This window comes from Pan troglodytes, chromosome 18 (assembly GCF_028858775.2).
Source record: "Pan troglodytes isolate AG18354 chromosome 18, NHGRI_mPanTro3-v2.0_pri, whole genome shotgun sequence".
NCBI lineage: Eukaryota > Metazoa > Chordata > Mammalia > Primates > Hominidae > Pan > Pan troglodytes.
Genome location: NC_072416.2, coordinates 38275844 through 38286156, shown reverse-complemented (window position 1 = coordinate 38286156; position 10313 = coordinate 38275844). Strand labels below are relative to the sequence as shown.

The 10313-nt window shown below is 44.8% G+C and overlaps 1 pseudogene; it reads left to right on the top strand.

The window, feature by feature from the left end:
• The first annotated feature begins 6053 nt into the window (after nt 1-6053).
• LOC112208063 (disintegrin and metalloproteinase domain-containing protein 21-like) lies at nt 6054-8256 on the top strand (annotated as a pseudogene).
• Nucleotides 8257-10313: the final 2057 nt, after the last annotated feature.

Below are 10313 nucleotides of genomic sequence, written 5' to 3'. Positions count from 1 at the left end.
CCTGACCCTGCAGCTCTGGGAGAGGAGCCCCAGCACTGGGATTCCGAGGCTTTCCATTCGGTGATCAGCGCTGAACACAGAGGACTCACCATGGAGTTTGAGCTCAGCTGGGTTTTCCTTGTTGCTATTTTACAAGGTGATTCATGGAGAACTAAAGAGATTGAGTGTGAGTGAACATGAGTGAGAGAAACACTGGATATGTGTGGGAGTTTCTGACCAGTGTCTCTGTGTTTGCAGGTGTCCACTGTGAGGTGCAGCTGGTAGAGTCTGGGAGAGGCTTGGCCCAGCCTGGGGGGTACCTAAAACTCTCCGGTGCAGCCTCTGGATTCACCGTCGGTAGCTGGTACATGAGATGGATCCACCAGGCTCCAGGGAAGGGTCTGGAGTGGGTCTCATACATTAGTAGTAGTGGTTGTAGCACAAACTACACAGACTCTGTGAAGGGCAGATTCACCATCTCCAGAGACAACTCAAAGAACACGCTTTACCTGCAAATGAACAGCCTGGGAGTGGAGGACACGGCCGTGTATTACTGTGCAAGAGACACAGTGAGGGGAGGTCATTGTGCGCCCAGACACAAATCTCCCTGCAGGAACACAGGGTGGAATCAGCTGCAGGGGGCACTCAGGAGCCACTGATCAGAGTCAGCCCCGGAGGCAGGTGCAGATGGAGGCTGATTTCCTGTCAGGATGTGGGACTTTCTCTACTTCTTAGTTTCGCCAGGGAACCTCTCTAAGTTTAGAATTCTTTGCCTAACAATGTCTTCGCTAAGTATTTGAAAGAGATTATTTTAATATGAAGAGCTATTCTCACATGCACAAAATGCAGATTGATGCTTACAGGTATGAAAAGTCCATCAATGATAGACTGGATTAAGAAAATGTGGCACATATACACCATGGAATACTATGCAGTCATAAAAATTGATGAGTTCGTGTCCTTTGTAGGGACATGGATGAAGCTGGAAACCATCATTCTCAGCAAACTATCACAAGGACAAAAAACCAAACACCGCATGTTCTCACTCACAGGTGGGAATTGAACAATGAGAACACATGGACACAGGAAGGGGAACATCACACACCAGGGCCTGTTGTGGGGTGTGGGGAGAGGGGAGGGATGGCGTTAGGAGATATGCCTAATGTAAATGATGAGTTAATGGGTGCAGCGCACCAACATGGCACATGTATACATATGTAACAAACCTGCACGTTATGCACATGTACACTAGAACTTAAAGTATAATAAAAAATATATATATATATATATAAAGTCCTCAAACATGGTCACCACGATCAGAGCCCTGAGTAAGCTCAGGGTTTCCTGATGAGTCTTCTCCAATCAGACCCAGGACAGGGACCTCAGTGAGCCTCCATGACTGGAACAGTCTTTACGGATCCTGATCACAGATGATAGAGGCTGGGCCAGGGTCAGTGTCATGTAGAACCTCACAGGTTTCACGTCTGATCCTTCTTCTGACACTAAATATGCAAATCAGCATCAACACTGATCTGGTGCTTCTTTTGTTCCTAATCCATTTACTTCCTTTTTCAGTCGTTGTTCTCATTTTTCCGTTTGCTTTTCCTGCTTTCTGGAAAAGGAAGATGTTTCCCTGTGGTCAAAATTCCAGGCCTCAAGCCCTTTCCTGGTGCTCAGGTGGGTCTCAGGCTGTGGCTGCTGCAGTCACGCGGGAGAGGCTGGTGGGACTTTCTTCACTCCTCGTCACTCAGGACCCTCCACTGTGTTGCATGGAGACTTATCTGGACATGCAAGTTGCCAGTGGGAACTGAAGGGGCCAAGCTTGTTTGGTTAATGTGGGATGTGGATGTGGAGCTAATCCTGTTCTCAGAAACCTTCACAGAGTAACTTTCTTCACTAGCGGTGTGAGGGAGAGGGTGTGAAAGTTGTCAGAATCAAAATAGAACAACTTGAGTTATAAACTTTACAGGTGAAGCTGGAGAGAAGGTCATGAATAGAGGGTTCTCATGCACACATCCTTGATAACAAGAACTACCATAAAAATACACTGCACAGCCGGGTGTGGTGGCTCACACCTGTAATCCCAGCACTTTGGGAGGCCAAAGTGGGCAGATCACCTGAGGTCAGGAGTTGGAGACCAGTCTGGCCAAGATGGTGAAACCCCGTCTCTACTAAAAAATGCAAAAAACAAAAAATAGCCTGGCATGGTGTTCTACGCCTGTAGTCCCAGCTACTTGGGAGGCTGAGGCAGGAGAGTCACTTGGACCCCGGAGGCAGAGGTTGCAGTGAGCCAAGATTGTGCCACTGCACTCCAGCCTGAGTGACAGAGTGACACTCTCACACACATGCACGCACACACACACACACATACACAAATTATCTGCACAACTACAACCTTGAACAAAGGCTAAGGCTACCACAACAATAAGAGAGTTAATACTGTGGGGATATCTGCCCTGCCACTCCCTATCCAACCTTAAACTTATTCTACCCTTGTTATTGATTCTTCTACCCCCGGATAGTTGTCTCAAAACAGCTCATGTAAGCCTCCTCATTTATCCTTTAAAACACTTGTCTTCCTCTATCTACCTAAATGTGCCCATGCATATTCCCATTACAATGCTCATTTTCAAATAAATATTATTTGATTTTGGAGAATCTCTTTCTCTCTGATATTCAGGTGTGACAAGGTGCAGAGGGACATGCCACTTTCCTGTGAGATGTAGGGGATGACAATCTTGGGGGATGGCTGGAAACCTCCAATATCCTCAGGGCTGGCCATCAGTAAGTGCAGGCTGGAAGTCTCAGAAAGAGCTGAAGCTGCTTAATCACCCTGGAGTTTTACCTTCTCCAGATCTGCTCTGTTGGATTCAGGGCTAAGCTGGTTATCCATGATAATCTACCTAACATAGAGTCAACTGGTTACAGTTTTAATAATGTCTATTAAAAAATTCACACCACCACCTGGATTAGTGTTTTGTCAAATCAATACAAATTATTGTCCAGCCAAGTACACCATATGACAGATCATTAGCCATGGAGAAAAACATTTAACCTGAGTTCTAGGTTCTTATACTGTTAAAGGTGTAAAACCAATTATTTTAAAATCAGGCTATTTTTATTTTTGCTATTGAGTTATAGAAGTTTTATTTATATATTGGATATAAACACTTTTTCAGATACATGGTATATTATCCAATTCTGTAAGTTGGAATTATTTCGTTGCTTTGAAGAATCTTTTGTAAAATCTGGTCCCACTTGTTCAATTCTGCTTTTTTTGTATGTGCTTTGAATGTAAAATCCAGAACAGGATTGCTAATTTTTTCAGGGGTGGGAGTTTTACAATTACACATATTACATTTAAATATTTAATGCATTTAGAGTTAATTTTTGTGTTTATTCTATCCTAAAATTCTTAATTCTTTGCATGTGAAAATCCAGTTTTCATAACATGCTCTTTGGAAGACACTATAATTTAGACATTGTATATCACTGGTTCTCATGCTGAAAATCAGCTGGCCATCAATATGTGGGTTTATATCTAAGCTCTCTGTATGCATTTATGCCAATACCATTCTGATTTATTACTCTACATTTATAATAAATTTTGAGGCCTGGAAGTGTAATACCTCAAGCTTTATTCTTGCCTTGTTTCAGATATTAGACCAAAATATTCTAACCTTTTACTATTGAGTATAACAATAGCTGTGACTTTTCTTAATGGCTTTTATTATGTACAAGTTGTTTTGCTGTCTTCCTACATTGTTCAGAGTTTTTATAATGAAACCCTGAATTTTTTCAAATGTTTTTTCTATGTCTGTTGAAATGCTATTGAGATATTTTTTTCTTTAGTTTTTTAATGTGGTGTACCAAATTGATTGATTTGAGGAGACTGAATCATCTGTGCAACTCAGAATAAATTTGAGTTGATCATGGTGTATGGTTTTTAAAAAAACTTTAGAACTTAGTTTACTAAATTTGGAGTGGTTAATTTTTGTCTACCAATGATATTGATCTATAATTTTATTTTATTGTGGTGCCTTTGTCTATCAATGGTAATATTACTGGTAATAGTGTAATGGTAGCCTCAGAAATAGTTTGGAAGGTTGACTTTTCACAAATTTTTGAAAGAGAGACTGGTTAGCATTACTTCTTTAAATGTTAATGCTCATTTTATGATGTAACATATAACCTATCATGGAGAATGTTCAATGTGTGCTCGAGAAGAACGTGTATTACATGGCTCTTGGTTCGAAGGTTCTATAACTGTCTTTCAGGTGAATTTGTCCACTAGTGTTGTTCAAATTCAGAGGCTTAAGAATTTTCTTTCTGGATTTGCTAAACATTATTGTAAGTGAGGTATTAAAGTCTTCTCTTATGTTTATATTGTTTTCTATTTCTCTCTTTATATCTCTTAAAGTTTGCTTAATGCAGTTGTATTTGAATTTGTACACATGTGTGAAAAATAATAATTGCTAAATGAGTTTCATGGTACAGACACATTATAAGTAATCATATTTTCCCAAATGCTACTGTTGCCAATGAACTCCTCCAGGTGTCTCACATCTGCTCTGGGCTCTGCCCTCTCCTCAGGCATCCCACATCACAGCTTGCTACAGAGGAGAAGGCAGGAAAACAGGGCCCTCTCTCTCCTAGTGAAAACAAGCACAGACCTGACCCTGCAGCTCTGAGAGAAGACCCACAGCCCTGGGATTCCCAGGGGTTTCCATCTGGTAATCAGGACTGAACACAGAAGACTCAGTATGGGAGAAATACACGAAATATTTGTTCTCAGACATGAGACACCCACAGAGGGCCCCCTGTGTCCTTCCCTGAGAACTGATCAGCTCTTGCATCTGAAGAAATGACCAAAGACCAGGACAGAACCATACAGAAGCATCGGAGGGACAGCACCTGGGGCTCTCATGGGGTCAGGAATAGCATCTGTTCCCAATAGATGGACTAAGTAAAAAGTATCATAATTCACAAGGGTTTAACATAGCACAGAAGAAAAAGTTACCCTATACCCACTGTTGATCTTGTGAAGCCAGGAACTCTGAGACAGATCTCAATTAATTTAGAAACTTTTCTTTGCCAGGGTTGAGGACACACCTGTGACACAGCCTCAGGAATTCCTGATGACATGTGCCCCAGGTGGTTGGGCACAGCTGGATTTGCACATTTCAGGGAGACATGAGACATCCATCAATATAAGTAAGAAGGACATTAGTTCCATCCAGAAAGGCTGAGACAACTCAAAACAAGTCCTCCCCACTCAGGGCTTCCAGGTCACAGGTAGGTGAGAGACAGATGGTTGCATTCTTTTCAGTTTCTGATAAGTGTTTGCAAAGGAGGCCATGAGAATATGCATCTATCTCTGTGACCAGAGGGACAACTTTTAATAGACTGGGAGGCAGATTTGCCCTGAGTGGTTCCCAGCTTGACGGGGCCCAAGATATTTTCCTTTCACAATCTGGTAACTTCAAACAAAACTTCAAAGCCACAACAAAATGAAACAACAACAAAAACAATAAGACATGGGTACTTATTAAGAGTAGAAAAATATTCAATCCCCAAGGAAAATATTGGCAGTATCTACCTCCACATGACGAAAGAGTAAGCAATGTGAGCCACAGAAAGGAGCACTATTAACCCACAGAGTGACCGAGAATAACATGGGTGATGCGAGGGCATTGAACACACATCATTGTATTTTGTAGATTCAGAAAGCAACAGAAAAGATTGATAGTGGTAAAAGAGACAGAGCCCTGCTTCCCTCTCCCTTTTCCCTTCCCGATGAGCCCTTACAGCCGTGACCCTCAGCCTCATCCTGCAGTGCAGCAGCTGCCATCCTTTCCAGGCCCACCCCCTGCCCCGCCCTGGGACTGTTACCTTATTTTCTCCCGGAGTCCAGGTGCCCCGGCGTGTGGTGTGGGAGCCTGGGGAGGCCGTTTGTTCTCTGTCAGGGTCTCCCTGGGAGGGACGCAGCCACCGCAGCTGGTTGGGGCCTGGCTTTGCCGAGGACAGTCCTTTCCTTTCCCATTGTCTTTGGATGACTATCCCTGAGCTGGGACATGAGGCAGGCAGAGGTGCGGGTCACCCTTAGAGCCCCCCTCTTGCTGCTGGGGCTCTGGGTGCTCCTGGCTCCAGTCCAGTGTTCTCAAGGCCATCCCTCGTGGCACTACGCATCCTCCGAGGTGGTGATTCCCAGGAAGGAGACGCACCATGGCAAAGACCTTCAGTTTCTGGGCTGGCTGTCCTACAGCCTGCATTTTGGGGGTCAAAGACACATCATTCACATGCGGAGGAAACACCTTCTTTGGCCCAGACATCTGCTGGTGACAACTCAGGATGACCAAGGAGCCTTGCAGATGGATGACCCCTACATCCCTCCAGACTGCTACTATCTCAGCTACCTGGAGGAGGTTCCTCTCTCCATGGTCACCGTTGACATGTGCTGTGGGGGCCTCAGAGGCATCATGAAGCTGGACGACCTTGCCTATGAAATCAAACCCCTCCAGGATTCCCGCAGGCTTGAACATGTTGTTTCTCAGATAGTGGCCTAGCCCAACGCAACGGGGCCCACATTTAGAGATGGTGACAATGAGGAGACAGACCCCCTGTTCCCTGAAGCAAATGACAGCATGAATCCCAGGATATCTAATTCGCTGTATAGTTCTCATAGAGGCAATATAAAAGGCCACGTTCAATGTTCCAATTCATATTGTCGTGTAGATGACAATATTACAACTTGTTCCAAGGAGGTGGTCCAGATGTTCAGTCTCATTGACAGCATTGTTCAAAATATTGATCTGCGGTACTATGTTTATCTTTTGACCATATATAATAATTGTGACCCAGCCCCTGTGAATGACTATCGAGTTCAGAGTGCAATGTTTACCTATTTTAGAACAACCTTTTTTGATACTTTTCATGTTCATTCACCCACACTACTTATTAAAGAGGCGCCACATGAATGTAACTATGAACCACAAAGGTATAGCTTCTGTACACATTTAGGCCTATTACACATTGGTACTCTAGGCAGACATTATTTATTAGTAGCCGTCATAACAACCCAGACACTGATGAGAAGTACTGGTGAGAAGTACTGGTGATGATAACTACTGCACATGTCAGAAAAGGGCCTTCTGCATTATGCAGCAATATCCTGGGATGACAGATGCGTTCAGTAACTGTTCTTATGGACATACACAAAATTGTTTTGTACATTCAGCCCGGTGTGTTTTTGAAACACTTGCTCCTGTGTATAATGAAACCATGACAATGGTTCGCTGTGGAAACCTCATAGCGGATGGGAGGGAGGAATGTGACTGTGGCTCCTTCAAGTAGTGTTATGCCAGTTATTGCTGCCGAAGTGACTGTTGCTTAACACCGGGGAGCATCTGTCATATAGGAGAGTGCTGTACAAACTGCAGCTACTCCCCACCAGGGACTCTCTGCAGACCTATCCAAAATATATGTGACCTTCCAGAGTACTGTCACGGGACCACCGTGACATGCCCCGCAAACTTTTATATGCAAGATGGAACCCCGTGCACTGAAGAAGGCTACTGCTATCATGGGAACTGCACTGACCGCAATGTGCGCTGCAAGGTGATCTTTGGTGTCAGTGCTGAGGAGGCTCCTGAGGTCTGCTATGACATAAATCTTGAAAGTTACCGATTTGGACATTGTACTCGACAACAAACAGCTCTCAACAACCAGGCTTGTGCAGGAATAGGTAAGTTTTGTGGAAGACTGCAGTGTACCAATGTGACCCATCTTCCCCGGCTGCAGGAACATGTTTCATTCCATCACTCAGTGAGAGGAGGATTTCAGTGTTTTGGACTGGATGAACACCGTGCAACAGACACAACTGATGTTGGGTGTGTGATAGATGGCACTCCTTGTGTTCATGGAAACTTCTGTAATAACACCAGGTGCAATGTGACTATCACTTCACTGGGCTACGACTGTCGCCCTGAGAAGTGCAGTCATAGAGGGGTGTGCAACAACAGAAGGAACTGCCATTGCCATATAGGCTGGGATCCTCCACTGTGCCTAGGAAGAGGTGCTGGTGGGAGTGTCGACAGTGGGCCACCTCCAAAAAGAACACGTTCGGTCAAACAAAGCCAACAATCAGTGATGTATCTGAGAGTGGTCTTTGGTCGTATTTACACCTTCATAATTGCACTGCTCTTTGGAATGGCCACAAATGTGTGAACTATCAGGACCACCACTGTTAAGGAATGGACAGTTGCTAACCCTGAATAAGACTAATTCAGCCTCCTGATCCCTGTAAAGATACAGAGACTATAACAGCAAAATCTATGGAACAGGATCAAGGGAAGGGATGGCAAAGCTCAAGTCCACATTTCTTGAAGTCCACAGGAGGCACAGGGTCCTGTCTCACATCATGGGGGAAACGGGAGGCATTGGCTTCTGTCCAGGTTCTTGTAGGTCACTGATGCTCGCTCTGAAATAAATCTTCAAAAACACATGTTGGTGCCTTCCACATTTTCTTAGACTCAGCTGGGATCCCAAACTTGGCCAGAACCTCTGGCCTGGAGAGACCTGAGTGAGCATCTGGCTCTTGACCTGAGGTTGCTGGTCCCGGAATCAACGGAAGTTGCCACCAGCTCCTTACAGGGCACGTTCATGACTTTCTCCAGAAGAGAACTCCAGAGCAATGAGCTTCCTCATTCCCCAGGTAGTCTGTCCTTCTCTAAACCTGAAGTCAGTTTAGGGTGATCTAGGGCTACTCCCTGTTTCCTGTCTGTTCCTCACAGGGGTGCTGTGGGCTTTGCAGTGAGAGGAACTTGGGTTCAAATTCCCCACCAAGCAAATCCCCCTACCTGGGGCCAAGCTTCCCGTATGTGGGAAAATGAATCCCTGAGGTTGATTGCTGCATGCAATGAAATTCAACTAGAAAAATAGGTAGATGTGTGGGGCAAGCTCTCTGGCATTTAGTGTGAGCTCCGTGAGTGGCAGCTGCCCCCTTCCTTCCTGCCCCCACAATTCCTTGAACTGAAATGGGAAGGAAAGCTGAGTAAGTCGTGATGAGGAAGAGAAACCAGGCTTGTAGCAGCACAGGCTGGTCCAGGTGTAAAACAGGGCTAGGTGTGTCACTGAGTTATTGTAAAGGAAAATGGAAGTTAAATGTATAAATGACCGAATGAGATAACATTTTATTTTAAATTAAAATTCACAATAATATTGACTTTTAAAATGCAGTGTAGATATGTCACAGAGAATTTCAAAGGCAAAGCCCACCAACGGAAGAAATCACCCTTCCCATACCATCCACAGAAAACCGCTGATATTCTAGGTTAGTACTGAGATCTAGCATTTTTCTGAATACATCTGTGGTTCTAGATGTTCTGCTTCCATAGATATTGTTTAGAATTCCCACCCCTTTCTCCAAACACAGCTTGATATCCTTTCTCTGAACCTGCTTAGAAATTTCCTCCATTCAGCTGTCATAAAGATGTGAGCAATCCATTCCTGTGCCTCTCTCAGTGTATTCTATTATTTTGTGGGTGAACGCTAATGGACAGTGAGTGTGAGGTCAGTGAATACAATGCCCTCCACCTGTGTGTCCTTCGGGTGTGAGGGGTTTTGCTGATAGAGCAGCAGGCCCCGTCCCACCCTTTATGCATCTCTGCCCCCCACCTCATGCTCCAGCTGACCTCTCCCCTGTGGCCTGGGGGCTTCCCTGGGGGAATGACCTCCCCTCTCTCCAGGGCCCACCCACTCAGTGCCCATTCAAGACCACCGTGCTTGGCACAGCCCCACCTTGTGTCAGGGCCTGTGTCTCCTGCCCCAACCCCTAAACAGATGGGACCCGCTGGGACACTGCTCAGGGCAGGGGGCGGAGGTATGTGCAGAAGGAAGGCAAATGTGCAGTCTGTTGGAGAAATATTATAGGTAGTTTGAGCAAAAAATCTAATGCCATGTGAACTTTTAGAATGATACATATTTTAACAAAGATTGCGACCAATAGAGTTCATATTGAAGTCAGGTAAACACTATTTAGAGCAACAACAATATCAAAAACACAAGCCAACAGTTCACCAAGAGAAACCACCATTAACCCCATGGAAATGGTCTTTCAAGAACATCAGCACTTAAATCCTCCAAATCTGCCTGCCTCAGCACCTGTTGTCTTGAACTGTCCTTCTGTATGTTCTAATCACTCCTAAACACGGGGCCTGCACTGTGGGAGATCCAAGCTGTGCCAGGTGGAGGGAGCAGGACAACTGTTACCAGGTTGTTTCAAGGGCAGAAAGCATCCAGCACAGGAGAAAGATGTAGGCTGGGAGTCTAAGCCA